The sequence below is a fragment of the Nomascus leucogenys genome, chromosome 2, assembly GCF_006542625.1.
Source record: "Nomascus leucogenys isolate Asia chromosome 2, Asia_NLE_v1, whole genome shotgun sequence".
In the NCBI taxonomy this organism is placed as follows: domain Eukaryota; kingdom Metazoa; phylum Chordata; class Mammalia; order Primates; family Hylobatidae; genus Nomascus; species Nomascus leucogenys.
In genome coordinates, this window is record NC_044382.1 from 15,847,445 (window position 1) to 15,869,623 (window position 22,179).

Below are 22,179 nucleotides of genomic sequence, written 5' to 3' on the forward strand. Positions count from 1 at the left end.
TACTTACCTTATTGAATGTGATCAACCATTATTCCAATTTAATTGATGCCTTATTGAGTACTTGTATCATGCTATGTAAATCTCCATCAATAAATCTGTTCTCACACTAGCAATCATGAAGTCTGAAGATAAAAGAATGAACAACTGGTTGAATTAATCATTTAATCATTTGCAGGTTATTTGAAAATGTCATTTGGTATTATCTAAAATAAGAGTAGGAAATTTACGTTGTCTGTCTTCTCTCAATATGAGAATTATTAGAAAAATATGGTAAATTTAAATCCTGTTTTTAGAGTAATCCCTGATATAAGTGTCCTTGCAAATGAATAGTTTGTAATTAATATGCATCATTTGAAACATATTCAAGCCATAAATTTTATTTTTATAAAAATCAGTTGAGAGCAAGAGCTGATGGCAGTACATCTCTGGCTGGTAAAATTCTGCCCTAGGTAATGATACAAATCCAGGTCCAAATGGTAGAAAGTTCTGGAATCTGTATGCAGTGAAACTTCCGTGACATACCTCTTTGCCTAGAGTTACTTCCGAGTATAATTAATAAATTAATGTATGCCAAGACATTTATACAAATTTATTTGTATAAATTTGTAGGCAGGCAATGATGAGAGGAGAGAAAAAGAATGGAATTTTGAGGGTAGAAAGCTGTAATTTGTCAAAATAGCAGAATACCTGCATTATTGTCACCAGTATTAGAATCTTGCCGGTCCATTAGTCTTTTCTGTCTCATATTGCCTGCCTACTCGATTTACGAGATTTCTAGGGAACTTAGTTCATTTTTATTAAGTATATCTAAAAAGGCAACTGAAACTTCTCTGATAAAGATTCAGAAAATGAGTAATTTTCATATTGAAAGCATATTATAGAACTCAGCCTCTAAATTTATCCTAATTTTAAAGTCAATTTTTTGATTAAGCAGCAATTCTAATTAGAGAAGTAAAATGATAGAGAGTATCTTCAAGCTTCACACACAAATCCCAGTGATGGATAACATGCCAATTTGGATGCAAAGAAAATTGTTTTTACTGGTTAACGAAATCCCTAGAGCTGTGTTATTGAGGAAAATACTACAGATTCACAATGGTTCATTGACTCCAGGGCATCTTGCCATTAGGACTGCTGGTTTACAGCCAAATGATATAGCCTCACTTTCCTTTTAGTCTTCTCTTACTAAGAAGCCATCTGCAGCACTATCATGGAAAATGCTTCCTGGAGTCAAAAATGTTACTACAGACTTTCTGATATGAAATAGGTTACTATGGAATGTAGAGAATAAATTAAAATAAATACAGAAGACCAGTTTGGGTCAGCGCGGTGGCTCGTGCCTGTAATCCCACCACTTTGGGAAGCCAAGGCGAGTGGATCACCGGAGGTCAGGAGTTTGAGACCAGCCTGGCCAACATGATGAAACCCCATCTCTACCAAAAACATAAAAAGTAGCTGGGCACGGTGGTGGGTGCCTGTAATCCCAGCTACTCGGGAGAGGGGGGCTGAGGCAGGAGAATGGCTTGAACCTGGGAGGTGGAGGTTGCAGTGAGCCACTGCACTCCAGCTTGGGTGACAGAGCAAGACTCCATCTCAAAAAAAAAAAAAAAAAAAAAAAAAAAAACCAGTTTGGGCTAACTAGAGTCCCTAAACTTTCTCATTTTCTCATTTGAGAATTGCTTTGTCCTTCCTCACTTCCCTTGGGTTCTTTATCCTCTCTAGTTCTTCCTGGCTTTTAATCCTGATTCAGGCTATGTTCTCCCACAGACTTCATTTTCTAACTTGAGCAAAATTATAGATGTATTATTTCATTCATTCAACAAATATGACCTGAATGCCTACTACTACATATGGAGTACTCTTGCAGGTGTTTGGGGACAAAGGCCTCGGTTCTCATGAAGTTTACATTCCGATGAGGGGAGAGAGATAATAAATAACAAACGTGAAAAAGCAGTAAATTGTGTAACATGTTGGAAGGTAATAAAAGTCATGAGAGTAAAAAGGAAAAAGTCAAACAGAGAATAGGGGTTAAGAATGCATAAGGGCAGGGCAGGTTGCAATTTGTGGTGGTTAGGATGATCCTTGAGAAGATGACATGAATAAAGTCATAAAGAGAGTGGGGGATTAATTTTGTGAAGATAATTTTGGCAGAAGAAGTTGCTGGTATGAAGATTTTCAGGTGGGAGTGTGCCTGGAACATTCATATAGCAGGGAGACCCTGTATCTGATGGGGAGTGAGGTAGGAGGAGAGGTAAGGAGTGGGGTGAGAAGGAAGTGGGGTTGCTGTAGCTGTGGAGAGGCTACAGGGGCACAGATCACAGGAGGGGCACAGATCACTTGAGGGGCACAGATCACATGAGGTCTTGAAGTTCCCTTTGAGGAGTTTGGCTTTGATTCTGTGTGAGGAGGAGCCATGCCTAGCAGGGTTTTGAACTAAGAAGTGCCAGGATCTGACTCATCTTTTCAAAAGACCACTCTGGCAGCCATGTTGGGAATAATTCTTACCTTGTATTATATTCAGTCTTTTGCCACATTCTGTAACCTGAGTGTTTTGTTTGTTTTTGCAGATATCTATGATCAAGTTCACCTCTAAGCCTTTCACAATAAATGTTAAACATGCATTGAATTCTATTTTTAAACAGTAAAGTTATCAGAACGATGATAGAAAATAATGTTTTTATCTTTTCCAAATCCAAATATAAATTGACTAATTTAAGAAAACTTTCTCCGATTACTTATTATCATTCTTACAAATTTGAGATGCCTCAGGCAATTTTTGCAGGTTAAACCCTGTTTTTTTGTTTGTTTGTTTTTATTACAGCTCGTAAGCAGATCCTACTTAGACTACAGGAGTTAATGAATTCTTAACAGTTTTCTGCAACTTACTCTGAGTATTAGTTTTAATTAGTAATTTAAAAAATTTTTTTGGAGAAGAGTTCATGTAAAACATTGTATGTGCTCCCAGCTGCTCTTAATACAAATGAAAGTATTATGTTATATAAATCCAATTACTTGGTTTGAAACCCTGAAGGAAAATAAAACATTGATTAATCAAAGTAAATGGGTCTGTTGACTTGTTCCTTGCCTTGACCAGGTTAATTTGTTTCACTCTTTATTCCTTCACTCGTTTTAATTTACAGCAGGATTGATACAAAAACTGCTTATTTGAGAATGTAAGATGACCTAAAATTAGATTGTGATTAACTTATAAGTGTTGATACAACGTCATCAAAACACTATTAAATAAAAGTTTCACTTTCTGTTGCTGGAAACAGTGTTCTCTGACTTAAATTACTTAATATTCAAATTAAAGCAAGTTTAATTTTATTGCACAGTCTACTTAGAAAACTGATTTCTAACCTAAAAAAGCAATTACATAATATGTTAAAAGTGCTGGGTGACATTGTCATATGATCCTGTATCACTACTACATATATTTATGTTTAAAACATCCAGTAATCTTCTCAGAGCTTTCACAGTATAAGTGAAACTGATCAGCAACTCTGAACTGCAGTAAATTTATTTAAAAAACAAACAAAAATGGAAAATCATCAAGAAATGCTAAGGATATTAATGTCAGATTTTTCAAAACTTTAGGTGTAAAATATGGTCTAATATCTACACAAAATAGATTTTAAAACCGCCAAATCATGTGAAATAAAGATACAAGTTCAAATCACCAAAGTAGTAAGAAAATACATGAACAACAATTTCCCAGTTATGATATTTCAAGTTTCCTCTGCCTTGTGGAATAAACCTGACAAAGAAACTAGAGAAAATGACCATAAAGCCGTTTAATTTTGCCAATGGTTTTCCCCAGAATATTGAACTGATGGGAAAGTTCCCTGACACTCAATGAATTTGTTTAACAAATATTTACCATGTGCCTATTGTATACTAGACGCTGTATTAATTACTGGGAAAACAATAGTGAATGAGATATTTATTCTTCATCTTCAGGGGGTTCAATATTCTGGAGGGAAAGATTAAAAATAAACAGATGAATAATTTAAATAATCGTATATTCTGGCATGAGCCATATCAGATGGCTAATAAAGGACTAGATGGCTAATAAAACTAATAAGGGACTTAGGTTATAAGTAAGAAAAAGTGATTTTTGGAAAGCTTCTCTGTCAAGCTGGCATCAAACAGAACCTTGAAGAATGGAAAGAAACTGGCCACATGAAGGAGAGCAGACCAGGCCACAGAGAAAATGGGAAAAGCTTGCCAGGCAGGGCAAGTGGAGACAGTTTGTACAAAACCTCTGAGGGGGAAATGAGATGACTCTATTCCAGGATCTGGAGCTTTTGAAGGAAACTGATCAAGAAGCAGAGCCAGGTGGGGTGAAGGAGGAGAGAGGCCAGTGCTAAATCATAAGGGGTTTTGAAGTGTGCAGTAGACAACATGCACTGGGAATCCACTGGAAGCCTTCAGTTAGAATAATGACAATCCTGTTTAGATTTTAATAAGTTTATTCCAACTGTCAGAGAGAGGATATATTGTGGTTAGGGTAAAAAAAAGGATGGAAGCTGTCTATTGGAATAACTGGAGAAGAAATGACAGTGACTTTGACTAGAAAGTAGCAGTGATGATGGGGGAATGTTCAGTCTTTCAAGACATTTTAGAGGTATACTATTAGAGCATGCCCATGGATTGGATTTCAGGAGTGAGTAAGGAAAAAGGAGAAACCAGGAATTTCTAGTTGGAGCACCCAGGTGAATTGTAACACTTGGAAAACAGGGTTGAGAGGATAAATCAAGTCAGTCTGATTTTGGACAGGAGTGAGGTCAAAAATAGCTGTGAGATATCTAAATGAAAGGCATACAAAGCTTCACTTCAAAAGAAAAGTTTGGGTTAGATTTGCAAGTGTTATATAACTACTATATATTATAGTACATACTGATATAACACGTTTGTATTTTATAACTTTTGAGCTATATATATATAACATATATATAAAACTTTTGAGCTATATATAGCTATATATATTTTTATATAGCTATATATATTTATAGCTATATATATAGCTCAAAAGTTTATATATATATGTCTCTATATATATATCTCAAAAGAAAATAAAACTAATAAAGGACTTAGGCAATAATTAAGAAAAAGTGACTTTTGGAAAGCTTCTCTGTCAAGCTGGCATAAATGCAACCTTAAAGGATGGAAAGAAACTGGCCACATGAAGCAGAGCAGACCAGGCCACAGAGGAAATGGGAAAAGCTTGTCAGGCAGAGCAAGTGGAGACTTGCTATATATAGACTCAATATATATATATACAAGCATCCTTGGTGGAGGACTAAGTTAAAATTTACTTATATAATTTTGCTTCCTAGGAGTGGTTTCTAGCTCTTTCCTAATCAGACTTGACCCTTCTTGCAGTTCCAGCCTCTCTCTAGTGGATCACAGGACACCTTCTCCATTCCCCTTTGGAGCTGTGACTGAATCCTTTTTTACAGTAATATTTAGTTATTTTCTTTCTTTAACCTTCAGAGATAGTGATTGTGTTGAAATGTCATGCCATTCTCCAACAATATAATAAAACTGTGAAAAGGTCTTTAAGGAATATTTATTGTAATGATTCTCCCACCCCCCACCTATATCTTTTTATAGGTAAGATAAAAAGAAAAGAGAGAAAAAGTTTCCTCAAGTTCTAACAACTGGGAAAGGTCAAGTAGGGTCTTAAATTCAAGTCAACTAATACCAGATTCTCTGTTTTTTAAACCATCAGAATTCTCTTTATTCATTTCTTATGTCTGAAATAGCCTTGCACAAATTAACTTAAAGTGGGGATAATGTTATATTGAAGCTGAGATCATCGAAAACATTTGATTTTTTAAGCTCTGCTATAAATTACATCCCTCTTAACTTCTGTATAAGTAAAATATGTTTTTAGAATTTAAATAAAATCATAATAATTTGAAGCTAGAAGTATTTTAGAGATCAATCTTAATTGAGGCCCAAAGAATTTTTGTATCTTTTCCAAGGTCACGCAACTTGCTGGAAGAAATGTCCAGGCTGGAAACAAGTTTCTCTAAGGTTTTGTCTAGAGCTTTCCTCATCATCCTTTTAAAGTAATAAGCACTGTGCAGTGCAAGGTAACTTTTGTAATGCTACTCTGCATAAATTACTGGTGATTCCCTGTCATTTGTTTAGTACTATTTTATCCACGATTTCAGAATATGAATTTTCTTTTCAGTTGATATCTTGATAGATGATTTTCTGAGTTCATTTAGAAATAAGTTGCTCCTTCTGCTGAAATGCAAATAACCTCTATGCATTATCCTGTTAAAAAATAATTTAGGATTTACTTACTAAACACTTGCTCTGTGGCCAGGTTGAATAAGAAAAGCACTAAACCCAGGCTCCTTTGCAAAGTGCTCTTCCCCATGATAAAAGAACATATAGAGAAGAATAATATAAAAGGGTTTATTCAGTTATTAAAATCTTTGATACAGATTATAAGTAGTAGAGTAGATCGGAGTTAGATTAATATGAACTAATTAAGACATCAAAAAATCAGAACTGAAATCAGTTTTAAGAGTGGTACTTTTGGAAACAAAAGAGGTGATGATCCTTATAAATTTAGATTTTCAGATTTAATTGTCATGATTTTTAAAAAATATTTAAATGATTGGTCCAGTATGTTGAGTATCTGTCTATCACATTTCAATGATTCAGGGTGGTTTAAATATTATCAGACCACATGTGTATCTAATATGTATATCTCAGTTTACTCATCAAAAATTAAATGAAGATAGCTAATTTAAATATTACCAAATCTAAAATGAAAACTGGAAAGTTTTTAATGTCATGTGTAATTAGGCAACTCTCTCACAAATAATTAAATCTTTACATCTCTGTTTCATCCAAGCCTGTTCTGATTTTGAAGCTAGGTTCCTTTTGGGCTGTCTGCCACTTGTCAGAAGTTGGCCTCTACAAGTATTTTCCCTCTTTCCACCTGTTAAAGACAGTGAGGTATAATGGGAAGTGTGCCTGTTGGAAACTAGTGGGTCTTAATCCAGGCTAAATCACTAACTTGCTGTGTGATGGGGGCAAATCTCAGCATTTTGTAACATGTTATAAAATGAGGGATTCTATTAAATATTTCTTTAAAATATTTGCATATCTGAAGGTCCATATTATATGACACTATCTCTCTTTCCATCTGCACGACTCTACCGCTTTAATTGCTTAATTAAAAACAAAAACAAAAATGTATTTGTGAGCTCTTATCCTTTCTCTCTTTTAGGAATTTGATTAGCAGCTATAGGAATTGGTTCCCTAGCAACAGTTCAGCACAACCATGAGTTTCAGAAAACTTTAGATAATGAAGCTTATATGTTTCCACAAAATGTAACATCCAAAAACAATATTTAACTATAATTTATCAAAGTTTTAAAAATAGATTCATGGCGATTTTTGAGATAAGTGGATGTAAAAGCAGTGGACCAGAAGCATTCTATTTAGTGGAGAGATTATGACACATATAGAGATCAGTAAGAAGTCTGACCTGAAAGAAGAAAATGCTTGTGCTGGGCATATAGTATATATACACTATATGGGCATATATACTATATGGGCATATATATACTATACTGGGCATATATATACTACGCTGGGCATATAGTGTGTGTGTATATATATATATATATATAATCTTGAAACTGTTCTAAATCCTGGTGGAGGGGGTGGCTACATGAATCTATATATAAGATAAAATTTCGTAGACACACACACACACACACACACACACACACAAGCACATGAAAAAATGAATAAAATCCAAATGAAGTCTGTAGTTAATAGTAGTTTATCAATGCCAGTTTCCTGGTTTTAATAATGTAGTATGGTGAGGTAAGATGTTAATACTGCAGAAGCTGAGTGAAGGTTATATGGGAACTCTCAGTGCTGTATTCACAACTTCTTATGAGTCTGAAATTATTCTAACATGAAAAGTTTTTAAAGGAACTTGAGTGCCAGATAGAAGAATTTTACTTTCAAAGTGCCTTCAATAGACTTGACTAGAATTAATTTAATTCCAATACCTTCTATATCCTTTCAGTTATTTTATACCCACTACATGTTTTTTAGGGTAATGAGCCGTTAGAACTGAGATCCTAGGATCCGAATCTGACATTGGCTCACCTTCTTCTTCTGTCCCCAAGTGCTTGTTGGATATCTACTATGTGATGTATGCAATCAAACAGGAAAGGTTTTGTAGTCAGATGGGTTAGAATTAACTCCTGATTTGACTGTGACTCAGGTTCTTCATTTGGAAAAATGGATATAAAATATCTATCTCACAGGGCTATTGTGTGAATTAAATAAGGTACTACATATAAAATCCTCTAGGGAATGTGATTGGCATGTAATAAGCTCATATGACAATGAGTGAGAAAACGTGATGCATTTAAAGGAACAAAGCATGAAGCTTTTACTCTCAGGGCTTTTACCTGGGCTCAGGAACCAGGCTAAACCTCATCGTGCAATTAAGTGCTAAACCCTATGCTGCTACTGATGATGAGCCTAATAAAAAACAGAGAAAGATGAAACCAGCCTGGCATGGTGGCTTGAGCCTGTAATCCCAGCACTTTGGGAGGCCGAGGTGGGTGGACCACCTGAGGTCAGGACTTCGAGACCAGCCTGGCCAACATGGTGAAACCGCGTCTTTACTAAAAATACAAAAATTAGCTGGGCATAGTGGCAGGTGCCTGTAATCCCAGCTAGTCGGGAGGCCGAGGCAGGAGAATGGCTTGAACCCGGGAGGCTGATATTGCAGTGAGCCGAGGTGGTGCCATTTGCACTCCAGCTTGGGCAACAAGAGCGAAATTTGTCTCAAAAAAAAAAAAAAAAAGATGAAATCAATGCAGCTAGAATGATCAGGGAAGGTGTTGTGGAGGAGACTGGATTCAGAAAATATTATAAATTATTGGTAATAAAACAGATTTCAATCTGTTATTTAAATCACACTGTTATACTAGAGATAATAATATTTTTAAAGTACTTTAATTATTCTGATTGTTAAAGTCGCTCTATATAAACAGCACTTTTGTTGTATCCACAAACTATCATTCAGTCCTAAAAATCTGAAATAATATTTTTGCTGAAGGTACCAAGTTTAGCTGCAGGAAATCAAGCAAATGATAGTAAAATGTATAATAAACCCTGAAGACAGAGATTCCTATTTTGAGCAGTGATAGTATTTTTCTAACACCAGAATATTTATTTAGGAAGTTATTTTTTGTAACAGAAAGTTGATGTGCCTCACTTTGCTTATTTGGTTTTCTGAACTTCTAATTAATAAAAAAATACTTTCAATTGTCCCTTTTGCCTTTGATAAGTTTAGGCAGCTATAATTATATAAAGAAGAAATTCATTTTTCACTTTCAATAGATTTCATCCTCATTATGTGGCTGTTAATGAGATGTACATTTTATTTAAATCAACAATTATTTTTTCAAGGAAAGATTCAATTTTTGTAAGCAAACATGTAGTATTAGAATTGCTTAGTGTGGATCCAAGTATCCCAGTTTCTTTGCTTTTCCTATATAAACTGTCCAAAGCAAAAAATGAACTATGCTTTGTCATGGAAAGGGGATAAAGTAATTCATCCTCTGCAGCTGTTGAGTTTAGCAGTAACTCACATTCAGAAATGAGACGATCAGCTTCAACTGCTCACTCTTATAATAATATTCTCCAGCTCTATGAAAAACATATTTTGAGCAAGATTTTATTTTCAAAAGACGTGAATGGATATTTTACAATGGCAATAAAATAATTTTTGATTGTATAAATTTGCTTTTATTATGCCATGGTGCTTCCACTGATCTTTTCATTCTCAGATTACCATATTGAAAATTTCTATAGATGTATCTTAATAGCTATATTTTTACTGAACTCCCTTTTTCTAAAAACAAAATGCCAGACACTGTGATCAGTACATCATATCTTGTTCCAGGTCAAACAAATAGTAAGTAATGCAACTAGAAAATTTGCATTAATACTTAAATTATTAATCCATGATGATGATTATTCAATTTTTTCAACAAAAATAGTTAAATAATTCTATTGTCTTTAAGACTAAAACTAAAACTTTTCAGAGGTACAATTTATAGATATTTATGTTTTTAACACAGTTTAATGATATATTGAAAGATCATTGCAATCACATTTTGTCAAATAATATGAAAAGAGGATAAATATTACAATGTATTTAATTCTACACTATTCTACCCTTTCTTATTTTAAGAAGATTTATGTTTATTTTATTTAAAAGTAACATATTTAATAATGTATCCATTGTAGAAAAGGTGAAGAAATAGAGGAAAAATAAAGAAGCACAGTAGAATTATCTTAAAATTTGGCATATTTCTGCATTTTCTTTTCTCTCCTTTCCTCGATTCTTTCCTTCTTGTCGTTTAACAATGCACTAAGATCCTATTGCATACCAGTGACTCTGCTAAGAGTTGGGAGTTCCAGAAGTACAAGTCAGAAGTAACCCTTTTCCTCATGAATGTCAGAGATGTTACAATTGTTTTTTAGTTTTACATTTAATTTTTTCTATAACTTGTTTGGCATATATTTTTTCTATTATTTTTATGTTATTAAGTAATTCTTCCCTTTCTAATTTGTTTTTCTTGAGTTTTACGTATTAAAATACTGTGCCACTCTAATAGTTGAAAACTTATATACTAATGGTTTCTACTTTTCATATTAGGGCTTAATTTGTTTTCTTTTAATTCCACATTCATTTATTTTATTGCATTTAAGTCTTTAAAACACTTAGAATTCATGTGCGTGTGTTTGTATAAGAGAGAAAATCTTCCAACTTAATTTTCTTCCAAATAATTGGTTATTTCAGCATTATTTGGTTTTGGATATTTTATAAGAATGTATTACATATTATTTGTAACATTTTCAAGCATATCAACAAAGACAAAGAAAAAGAAAGCTAAAAAAATAGAAAACCTCACTAGCTAGAAATGACCTTCACAACAGTAACGAATATTGTTCTAGTCATTTCTCCTTGGATACGTACAGACTTGCAGACATAAGACAGAAAGAAGAAAGTAAAGGAGAAAAGAAAAAGAAGTGAAGGAAACTGTATGAAGAAAAAGAGGCAAACTTTTTTGTTTTGTTTTGTTTTTGAAAGAGTGTTACTCTGTTGTCCATGCTCACTGCAACCTCTTCCTCCCCAGTTCAAGGGATTTTCCCACCTCAGCCTCCCAAGCAGCTGGAATTACAGTCATGCACTGCCATGCCCAGTTAATTCTTTTTGGTATTTTTCTAGAGACAGGGTTTTATCATGTTAGCCAGGCTGGTCTTGAATTCATGATCTCAAGTGATCCATCCATCTAGGCCTCCAAAGGAAACATTTTTTAATGGCATTGCATTATAATGCCATATTTTTAAAAGAAAATTTAATTGTAATTTAATTCTTTAAAAAAGAATGCGATAGGCCAGGCAGGTGGCTCATGCCTGTAATCCCAGCACTTTGGGAGGCTGAGGTGGGTGGATCTCCAGGTCAAGAGATCGAGACCATCCTGGCCAACATGGTGAAACCCTGCCTCTACTAAAAATACAAAAATTAGCTGGGTGTGGTAGCGTGCGCCAGTAGTCCCAGCTACTCAGGAGGCTGAGGCAGGAATTGCTTGAACCCGGGAGGCGGAAGTTGCAGTGAGCCAAGATTGCATCACTGCACTCCAGCCTGTTGACAGAGTGAGACTCCATCACACACAAAATAAATAAATAAATAGAATGTGATGAACTGAAATAAATATGTATTAATTAATGATAATAGTTTCTATATCATTCAGGGTTCTCCAGAAAAATAGAACCAATAGAATGGAAAATAAAGAGAGAAAGACAGAGAGAGGGAAAGAAAGAAAAAGAAAGAGAAAAAAGCAAAAGAAAAAATGAAAGAAAGAAAAAAAGAAAACAAAAAGGAAGAAAGAAGGAAAGAAAGGGAAAGCGCACAGCACACGAGCTAGGTAGGTAGGCAGGTAGACTAATTTCAAAAAATTGTCTAACGCAATCGTAAGTGCTGACAAGCGCTTGGCCAAAGCCTGGGTCTGAAATGGTATTTCCTATATTTTCTTCTGGAGTTTTCATAGTTTTAGGATTTACACTTAAGTCTTTAATCCATCTTGAATTGATTTTTGTATATGGTGAAAGGGAGTCCAGTTTCAGTTTTCTGCATATGGCTAGCCAGTTATCCCAGCACCATTTATTGAATAAGGAGTCCTTTCCCCATTGCTTATTATTGTAGACTTTGTCAAAGATCTGATATTTGTAGGTATGTGCCTTTATTCCTGGATTCTCTACTCTGTTCCGTTGTTCTTTGTGTCTGATTTTGTACCAGTACCATGCTGTGTTGGTTACTGTATTAGTCTGTTCTCACACTGCTCAGAAATACATACCTGAAACTGGGTAATCTGTAAAGAAAAAGAGGTTTAAGGGACTCACAGTTCTACATAGCTGGGGAGGCCTCAAAATCATGGTGGAAGGAAAAATGCATGTCTTACATGGTGGCAGACATGAGAGAATGAGAACCAAGTGAAAGCGGGTTCCCCTTATAAAACCATCAGATCTCATAAGACTTATTCACTACCATGAGAACAGTATGGGGGAAACTGACCCCATGATTCAGTTATCTCCAATCGGGTTCCTCCCAGAACATGTGTGAATTATGGGAGCTACAATTCAAGATGAGATTTAGGTGGGGACACAGCCAAACTGTATCAGTTACTGTAGCCTAGTAGTATTAGTTTGAAGTTGGGTAGTGTGATGCCTCTGGCTTTGTTATTCCTGCTTAGGATTGCTAAGCTATTCAGGTTCTTTTGTAGTTCCATATGAATTTGAGAATAGTTTTTGCTAGTCATGTGAAAAATGACTTTGGTAGTTTGATAAGAATAGCATTAAATCTGTACATTGCTTTAGGCAGTATGGCCATTTTAACAATATTAATTTTTCCTATCCATGAGCATGGAATGTTTTTCCATTTGTTTGTGTCATCTCTGATTTCTTTGAGTAGTGTTTTATAATTCTCGCTGTAGAGATATTTTATCTCCCTGATTAGCTGTATTACAAGTATTTTATTCTTGTGGCTATTGCAGAAGGGACTGTGTTCTTGATTTTGCTCTCAGCTTGGATGTTGCTGGTATATAGAAGTGCTACTGATTTTTCTACATGTATTTTGTATCCTGAAACTTGCTAAAGCTGTTTATCAGATTTAGAAGCTTTTGGGCAAAAATTATGGTGTTTTCTAAGTATAGAATTATATAATATACAAAGAGAGTTATTTTGACTTCCTCTCTTCCTATTCAGATGCCTTTTATTTCTTTCTCTCTTGCCTGATTGCTCAGCTTGGGACTTCCAGTACTATGCTGAATAGAAGTGGTGAAAGTGACCATCCTTCTCTTGTTCTGGTTTTCAAACGGAATGCTTCCAGCTGTTCCCTGCTCAGCATTATGCTGTAGCTCTGTCATAGATGACTCGTATTATTTTAAGGAATGTTCCTATGATGCCTAGATTTTTTGGGGTTTTTAAAATGAAGGGATGTGGAATTTTATCAAAAGACTTTTCTGCGTCTGTTGAGATGATCATGTGGTTTTTGCTTTTAGTTCTGTTTTTGTGATGAATCACATTTATTGATTTCTGTATGTTGAACCAACCTTTCATTTCAGGAATAAAGCCTATTTGATCATGTTTGATTGCTTTTTTATGTGCTGCTAGATTTGTTTTGCTAGTATTTTGTTGAGGATATTTGCATCTATGTTAATCAGGGATATTAACCTAACATTTTCTTTTTTTATTGTGTCTCTGCCAGGTTTTGGCATCAAAATAATGCTGTCCTCATAGAATGAGTTTCAGAAGATATTTGTAAGAGCTTCAGTAGTATTGGTACTAGCTCTTCTTTACACATCTAGTAGAACTTGGTTATGAATCTGTCTGGTCCAGGGCCTTTTCTGGTTGGTAGGGCTTTTTTTTTTTTTAAATTACTTATTCTGTTTCATAACATGTTATTGGCCTGGTCAGGGATTGAATTTCTTCCTGGTTCAGTCTTGGGAGCTTGCATGTTTTCAGAAATTTATCCATTTCTTCTAGGTTTTCTAGTTTGTGTGCATAGAAGTGTTTATAATAGTCTCTCAGGGTTTGTTGTTGTTGTTGTTTGTTTTGTATTTCTGTGGGGTTAGTGGTAATGTCACCTTTGTAATTTCTGATTGTGTTTATTTGGATCTTCTCTCTTTTTTCTTTATTGCTCTAGCTAGCAGTCTATCAATCTTATTCTTTCAAAAAACAAAATTTGGTTTTGTCGATCTTTCGTATGGATTTTTACTTCTCCATTTCATTCAGTTCTGCTCTAATTTTGGTTATTTTTTCCTCCTGCTAGCTTTGGGACTGTTTTTTTCTCTTGTGTTTCTAATTACACTAGGATGTTAGTTTGTTAATTTGAGATCTTTCTAACTTTTTGAAGTGGGTGTTTAGTGTTATAAACTTTTCTCTTACCACTGCTTTAGTTGTGTCCCAGAGATTCTGTTATGCTGCATCTTTGTTTCAAATAATTTATTGATTTCTGTCTTTATTTTTTACCCAAAAGTCATTCAGGAGTACATTGTTTAGTTTCCACATAATTGTATGATTTTGAAAGATCTTCTTTGTATTGAGTTCTATTTGTATTGTGCTGTGGTCCAAGAGTGTGGTTGGTGTGATTTTAGGTTTTTTGAATTTGTTGAGAATTGCTTTATGGCTGAGCATGTGTTCGATCTTAGAGTATGTACCATGTGCAGATTATGAGAAACACACCCATCCAGACACAAAGAATGGACTTAGAAGCAAGAAGAACAGTAAAAGTGAGACTTTTAAATAACGGTCTTGCAAGATTGAATGTCCGGTGAGCACATCTGGGGCAGTCACAACAGGCACTTTATCTTCTAGCACTCAAGTCCCTCCCCCAGTTCCTCATGGTCAAGTACTATGGGGTTACAATCTTCCCAGAAAAGCAAATGCTAAGGCGTATATATTTTATTACCCCCCTTATAAGGTTATGCCGCATCCCCTTCCCTGCTTAAGTTTCAATTTCCCAATTATGAAACTTTTTCCCCTTTTATGGGCTGACCCCTCCTCTGCATTCTGTTCGCTTATTGTGACCTTCTAGGTGCATGAGCTGTGCAGTTTGTTACATTTGCAGGATGGCTGCCAGTCCTTAAATTTATTATGCCTTGAAAATGGACCATTTAAAATATTTTCTCACACAGAGGAGAAGAATGTATATTCTGTTCTTGTTCAGTGGACTATTCTGTAGATGTCTGCTAAGTTCATTTGGTTATGTGTCAACTTTAGGTCCCAAATATCTTTGTTAGTTTTCTGCCTTGCTGAGCTATCTAACACTGTCAGCAGAGTGTGGAAGTCTCTCACTATTATTGTGTGGTTATCTAAATCTCTTTGTACATCTCTAAGAACTTGTTTAATCAATCTGGATGCTCCAGTCTTGAGTGCATATATATTTAGAATAGTTAAGTGTTCTTGTTGAATTGAAATCTTTATCATTATGCAATGCCCTTCTTTGTATTTTTTTTTTTATCATTGTTGGTTTAAAGTTTATTTTGACTGAAATAAGAGTAACAGCCTATGCTCTCTTTTGTTTTCTATTTGCTGGATAGGTCTTTCTCTATCCCTTTGCTTTGAGCCTGTGGATGTCATTGCATGTAAGATGGGTCTCTGAAGAATGCATACAGTTGGGTCTTCGTTCTTTATACAATTTGCCGGCTGTGCCTTTTAAGTTGGGTATTTATTCCATTAACATTCAAGATTAAAATTGCTATATAAGGATTTGATACTGTCATCATGTTGTTGGCTAGTTTTTATGTAGATTTGATTATATAGTTGCTTTATGACGTCAGTGGGCTATATACTTAAGTGTGTTTTGGTAGTGGCAAGTAATGGTCATTTGTTTTCATATTTATAAGCCCCTTAAGGACTTCTTATAATGCAGGTCTGCTAGTAATGAATTCCCTTAGCGTTTGCTTGTCTGAAAATCATTTTATTTCTCCTTTGCTTATGAAACTTAGTTTGGCTGGACATGGAATTCTCAGTTGAAATTTCTTTTCTTTAAGGATGTCAAATATAGGCCCCCAGCCTCTTCTGGCTTTTAAGGTTTCTGTGGAAAGTTCTGTGGTTAGGCTGATGAGATTTTCTTTCTCCATAAGTTGCCCTTTCTCTCTAGCTGCCTTAAATATATATTTTTTAAATTTTGTGTTGACCTCAGAGAATCTGATGGCTGTATGACTGGGGGATGTTCATCTGATATAATATCTCACTGAGGTACTGAATTTCCTGAATTTGCATGTTCACCTTTCTAAAGAGGTTGGGGTAACATTTGTGGACATCATCTTCAAACAGGTTTTTTGAGGTGCTTGCTCTCTCTCCCTGTCTTTCTGGAATACCAGTGAATCATAGGTTTGGTTTCTTTATATAATCCCCATTTACTCTGAGGATTTTTTCATTTTTAAAATTTTTTCTTTTTTGTCTCTCAGACAAAATATTTTTGTCTGAGTTGATTCTAAGAACCAGTCTTCAAGCTCTGAGATTTTTTCTGCAGTTTGGTCTATTTTGCTGTTAATACTTTCAATTATATTATAAAATTCTTGTTTGGTTCTTTCTTAAAGAGCCTATTTTGTTTTTCATCTCTTTTATCATTTTATTTAATTCTCTAGATTCCTTAGATTGTGTTTCAATACCTGAATCTTGGTGATCTTTGTTGCCATCTAGATTCTGGATTCTACATCTGTCTTTTCAGCCATTTCAGTCTGCTTAAGAACCGCTGCTGGGGAGCTAGTGCAATTGTTTGGAGGTAAGAAGACACTTTGCCTTTTAGGGTTGCCAGAGTTATTACACTGGTTTCTTCTTATCTGTGCAGGTTGATGCTCATTTAATGTTTGAAGTTGCTGTCTTTTCCATGGGGATATTTGCTTTTATACGATTTGATGCTCCTTAGGGTTTGACAGTGGTATAAGATGGGTTCAGTCAGTTTACTTTGTTTCTGGATAATTTCAGGGGGCCAAGGCTCAGATCAGGAATCCTGGGCTTCATGCTCTGACCCTGGGAAGCTGAGATGAGGCCCATCCACAGCTTTTTTCTCTGGCCCCTTAAGGTTAAGCACCTGCTATGCTGTAGTAGCCAAGGTGTTCTCAGTCAACTGGCAATGACACTCTGATGATGGGTGTTGGCAAAAACACTTTAGCAGCAGGGCACTGGGTGGTAGGGGTCCCCATATATGCATGCTGCTAGCAGTGGGCACTGGTAGGTCCTGTGTGCACATGTGGCTGAAGCGGTGAGGGGAGGCTGTGGGCAAGCACATAACAATGGGTTAGGGCTTTGAGTACCTGCTCGCTGACCGGAGCTTGCCTGCAGAAGTGCTCCAACTGTTAGGTGGGGTCTGCTGGCAAGAAAGCTATGGTGGTGCCTGCTGGCAAGTGCCCCACCTTGGTAGCTGAAGCCACACTGCCAGTGAATGTGGCCAGGCAGGGACCCTGGGATGGACTGGCAGATCAGGGGGTGCTCAGATCAGACTGGACCTGTGTCACGGGCAAGATAACCCTGCTCTATCCAGGTTCAGCAGACAACAAAGGCCAAGCCACCTAGAGCAGCATGGTGAGCACTGGGGGACCGCAAATCATGGCTGTGCTCCACTGCAGCTATTCCCACACCAAACTTTCTGGGCTTCATGCAGGCTGGGTTTTGTTTCTGTCAACTCTCAAGGAAGATCCCCCTGCCAACTCAAATCTCCTTTGGAGTGGTGGCGTCTCCTGCAGCTAGGATTCCAGAGGTCCATGGTGAGAGTGAACCATTCCATGCCTATTTCACTTATCTCTTCCCCAGGAGCTGCTTGTGGTCTGGAATGTGTCCTGGTGCTTAGTTAGCAACTTCAGTCAGAGTTCCCAGCTTCTTCCTCTTTAAGCCTGGGATCTGCATTCATCCTCTGTCCACTCTCAATGCCTTCTTTTTAAAGATCTGTTCAAAGTGTGCTGGTCTACTTGATGGTTTGTTCTCTCTCGATGGAAGAAGTTCTTCCTGGCTGCATCTAGTTGGCCATCTTGGCTCCCTCTCTAGTTACAGGCTTAAAATAAAAGAAATTGATTTTCTTGAAGATCTGAAAACTAGAACGCTGAAATCCATTGAGGCTGCACTCTCTCCAGGGGCATAGAGGAGAATCTGTTCCTTGCCTCTTCCAGATTCTGGTAGCTGCTTTGACATTCCTAGGCTTGTGGTTATATCACTATAATCTTTGCCTACATCTTCATATAACCTTCTTCTCTTCATGTCTGTTTGAAATCTATTTCGGGGCCAGTTGCGGTGGCTCATGCCTGTAATCCCAGCACTTTGGGAGGCAGAGGTGGGCGGATCACTTGAGGTCAGGTGTTTGAGACCAGTGGGCACCTGTAATCCTAGCTACTCAGGAGGCTGAGGCAGGAGAATTGCTTGAACCCGGGAGGCAGAGGCTGCAGTGAGCTGAGATTGCACCATGCACTCCAGCCTGGGCGACAGAGTGAGACTCTGTCTCAAAATAAATAAATAAATAAAAACATCTTCTGTTTCAATTTTACAAGGACATTTAGGATGGCATCCAGAGCCCCTCTGGAAAGTCCGGGTTAATTTTTTCATCTCAAAAGTATTAATTTGGTCAAATCTGCAAACACTTTTTTCCCAGACAAGGTAACTTTTACAAGTTCTAGGAATTAGAAATTGATGTTTTTGGGTGACCATTATTCAACCTACTACACACATTAATTCAGTTTATTCTGGCATTGAGTGTTGCCATGGAATAGTTTGAAGTAAATCAGTTTTTTCTTAGCACATTTCTCAGTTTTCTTGCATAGGCATATATTAGATTCATTCCTTATTTTTGAAGTTTAGTAATGTTATTTCAATATATCACTAGAAGGTCATATCAATATACAGGTGGCTCTCTTAATCTAAATTTCAAATTAGTTTTTCTTTATTTCAAGGAGAATTTTATTATATCCTGAATATTTCTCTCTTTGTTTTCTTTGTGTGTTTTTTTTTTTTTTTTGACAGAGTCTCACTCTGTCACCCAGGCTGGAGTGCAGTGGCATGATCTTAGCTCACTGCAATCTCTGCCTCCTGGGTTCAAGTGGTTCTCCTGCCTCAGTTTCCCAAGTAGCTGGGATTACAGGCATGTGCCACTATGCTGGCTAATTTTTGTATTTTTAGTAGAGACAGGGTTTTGCAATGTTGGCCAGGATGGTCTCGAACTCCTGACCTCAGGGGATCTGCCCTCCTTGGTCTCCCAAAGTGCTAGGATTACAGGCATGAGCCACTGTGCCCGGCCCGTATATCCTGAGTATTTCTTATTTGCATTTTGACTCTTCTTCAGATATACTTTACATGTTCTCCATACTTGTTACTTTCTCTGTGCATTTTCATGCTTTCATCTTGTGGCAGTTTGTTATTATTATTTACTCTTTAAGAAGACTTACTACTTGCTAAAGATTAAAATGAGGAAGAAAGGCAAACTAGAGTAGTCTGTAACTGTAACATAGGTCTGTTGCCTTGTAAAAATTCTCACGAAATCTGCTAATTTTAATATATTTCCCCTAAGATTTTGTTTTTCACTTAAAATCTTTGAAAGATCCCTCGCCTACCTATGTTCAGTCTCAGACAACACTTTCTATTTCTCTTTGATCCACTTCTAGGAAGCTTGGTTGTAGAGCAGGGTTTTCTAAAATTGTGCTATTCCTTTGTTACCATTGGAATTTTTTTTGCCACATAAATATTGTATTTGTGATTATTTACATATTTTTCTTTAGAGCAACTCACTTCTGTTATTTGAATCATTTTATCTAAGGAGGAGACCTTGTATTAAAATGGTTGGTTAAACACTAGGCTCACTTACCATAAGTAGTAACAGTAAAATAAAACGATGAAAACACACATTGCTTCTAAAGGCCTAGTATTTGTGAGAAGATGAGTTTGGCACATTGTAATGAGATGGCAAAGAAATACTATTATAAAACAAAGACCATTTGGAACCTTCTTAGAAGGATTAAAAAGAATTGAGGAGGGAAAACTCAGTGTGACCCAATTAGAACAGCTGCAATGTTTAACTGTTTTATGTATTGGATTTTCACGGAGTATTTGTTTGAAGATAAGTTTTTACCACTCTAAAGATTTAGATTCACTGTTATAGGTTATATCTACAGCTCTGAAACATGAAAAGGGAAATAAAAGTATGCACAATTTCTCAGTTTTCACAGGAGACAGTCACTAGATGCTGTATCTTTCTTGTGATAGTTTTAAACAAAAATACGTAGTCATAATTTTAAAAAATAAAGGTAACCATCAAATATTATAATACATATAAATATACATGTACACATGCATATTTGACTTATTAAAAGTCAAAGATTATTAGTTTGAGTAAAAACTTCCATTTCCAATATATGTTATATTATATATCAAGCCTGTCTGCATGCAGCCCAAGATGGCTTTGAATGTGGCCTAACACAAATTAATAAACTTTCTTAAAACATTATGAGATTTTTTTTTCACTTTTTTTTTTTTTAGCTCATCAGCTACCATTAGTATTACTGTATTTTATATGTAGCCCAAGACAATTCTTCCAATGTGGCCCAGGGAAGCCAAAAGATTGGACACCCCTGCTATATATCATTATGTATGCAAGGTATATCTGAAACAAGATTACACAAAATGTAAAAATAAAAGAAATGGTCAAAAGAATACTGGGCAAACATAAATGAAAGAAAGCAAAGGCCATGCAATCTAGCAATCATGTTTCTAGGTATTTATTCAATTATTTTGAAAATTGTGTCCACACAAAACCCTTGATGCAAATGTTTATAGCAGTTTTATTCATAATTACCCCAAACTGGAAGTGGCCAAGTAACAGTAATACACTTTGCATGGAAATAAACATTGATGCATGGACATCAATACAATTGTATGGAAATAAACATTGATGAATGGACATCAATACAATGACATATTATTCAGCAATAAAAAGAAATGAGCTATCAAGCCTCAAAATATCATGGATGAATCCCAGATGCATATTGCTAAGTAAATGAAGCTAGTCTAAAAAGCTACACAGCATCTGATTCCAATTATACAACCATTCTGGAAAAGGCAAAATGACAGAGATCATTAAAAAATGCCAAGAGTCTGTGAGGAGTTGGGCAGGGTTGAAAAGTTAATGCACAGGGACTTCTTAGGTTGGTAAACCTGTGTATAGCACTCTGTAATGGTAAATACATGACACTATACATTTTCCTAAACTGATAGAACTTTATATATAGCACAAAGAGTAAACTTTAATGTATGCCAATTTTTCCAATATCATTTGGTAGATCAAAGGATTCCAGGGTGGAATGCAGGATATGAAAAAAAAAACAAACTAGCTGTATTACAAATGTATTAAATAACCTTGGTGAAGACAGGCAGGTGTGAGGAAGAGGCTGATCTCAGTAAATTTAGAAATGAATGGAGTGCATAAGACAAAAGGGAAAAAATAAATAAATAAAAACCACACACAAAGCCAAAACATCCCCAAAAACCTAGCAGTACACAAATACTGTAGTGTGGATGAATAAGTAATTTCCCATGGGATTGTAGGTGAATTATTTATTATTCTGTGATACGTATATACTGGAATTGAACAATTAAGTGAGCAAATGACAGATGGTGGGAGCTGTGTTTATCCCTGTTAGGGTGGGGATTTATAAATAAGTAAGAAGGCCATAATGATCCCTGGGGTAATGATTTAGAGTTGCAGATATTAGTGTAAACTTATGTTTAGCTTAATATAGATAATATTGATACGGATGGATATATATGTGTGGTGTGTATGTGTGTGTGTGCATTTGTGTGTAGACTAATAGACATATGTAAACATATGGGTTAGTATACAAATATCTATTTTCTTATTCTGTCAGCTAAGAAAGCCTAGAATTGAGGACACCCCAGTAGCAACAAGTACAGCTAGGGTCCAGATGTTGCTTTCTAGTACCAACTTCCAAAACAAAACAAAAATGAAAACAAACCACAGTTCCTCAGAGAAATGCTGATTCTAGGGCTGTTGTATAAAATGTACAAAATGAATCTGGAGCATCATGTAGTGCCAGAAAATCAAGTTCC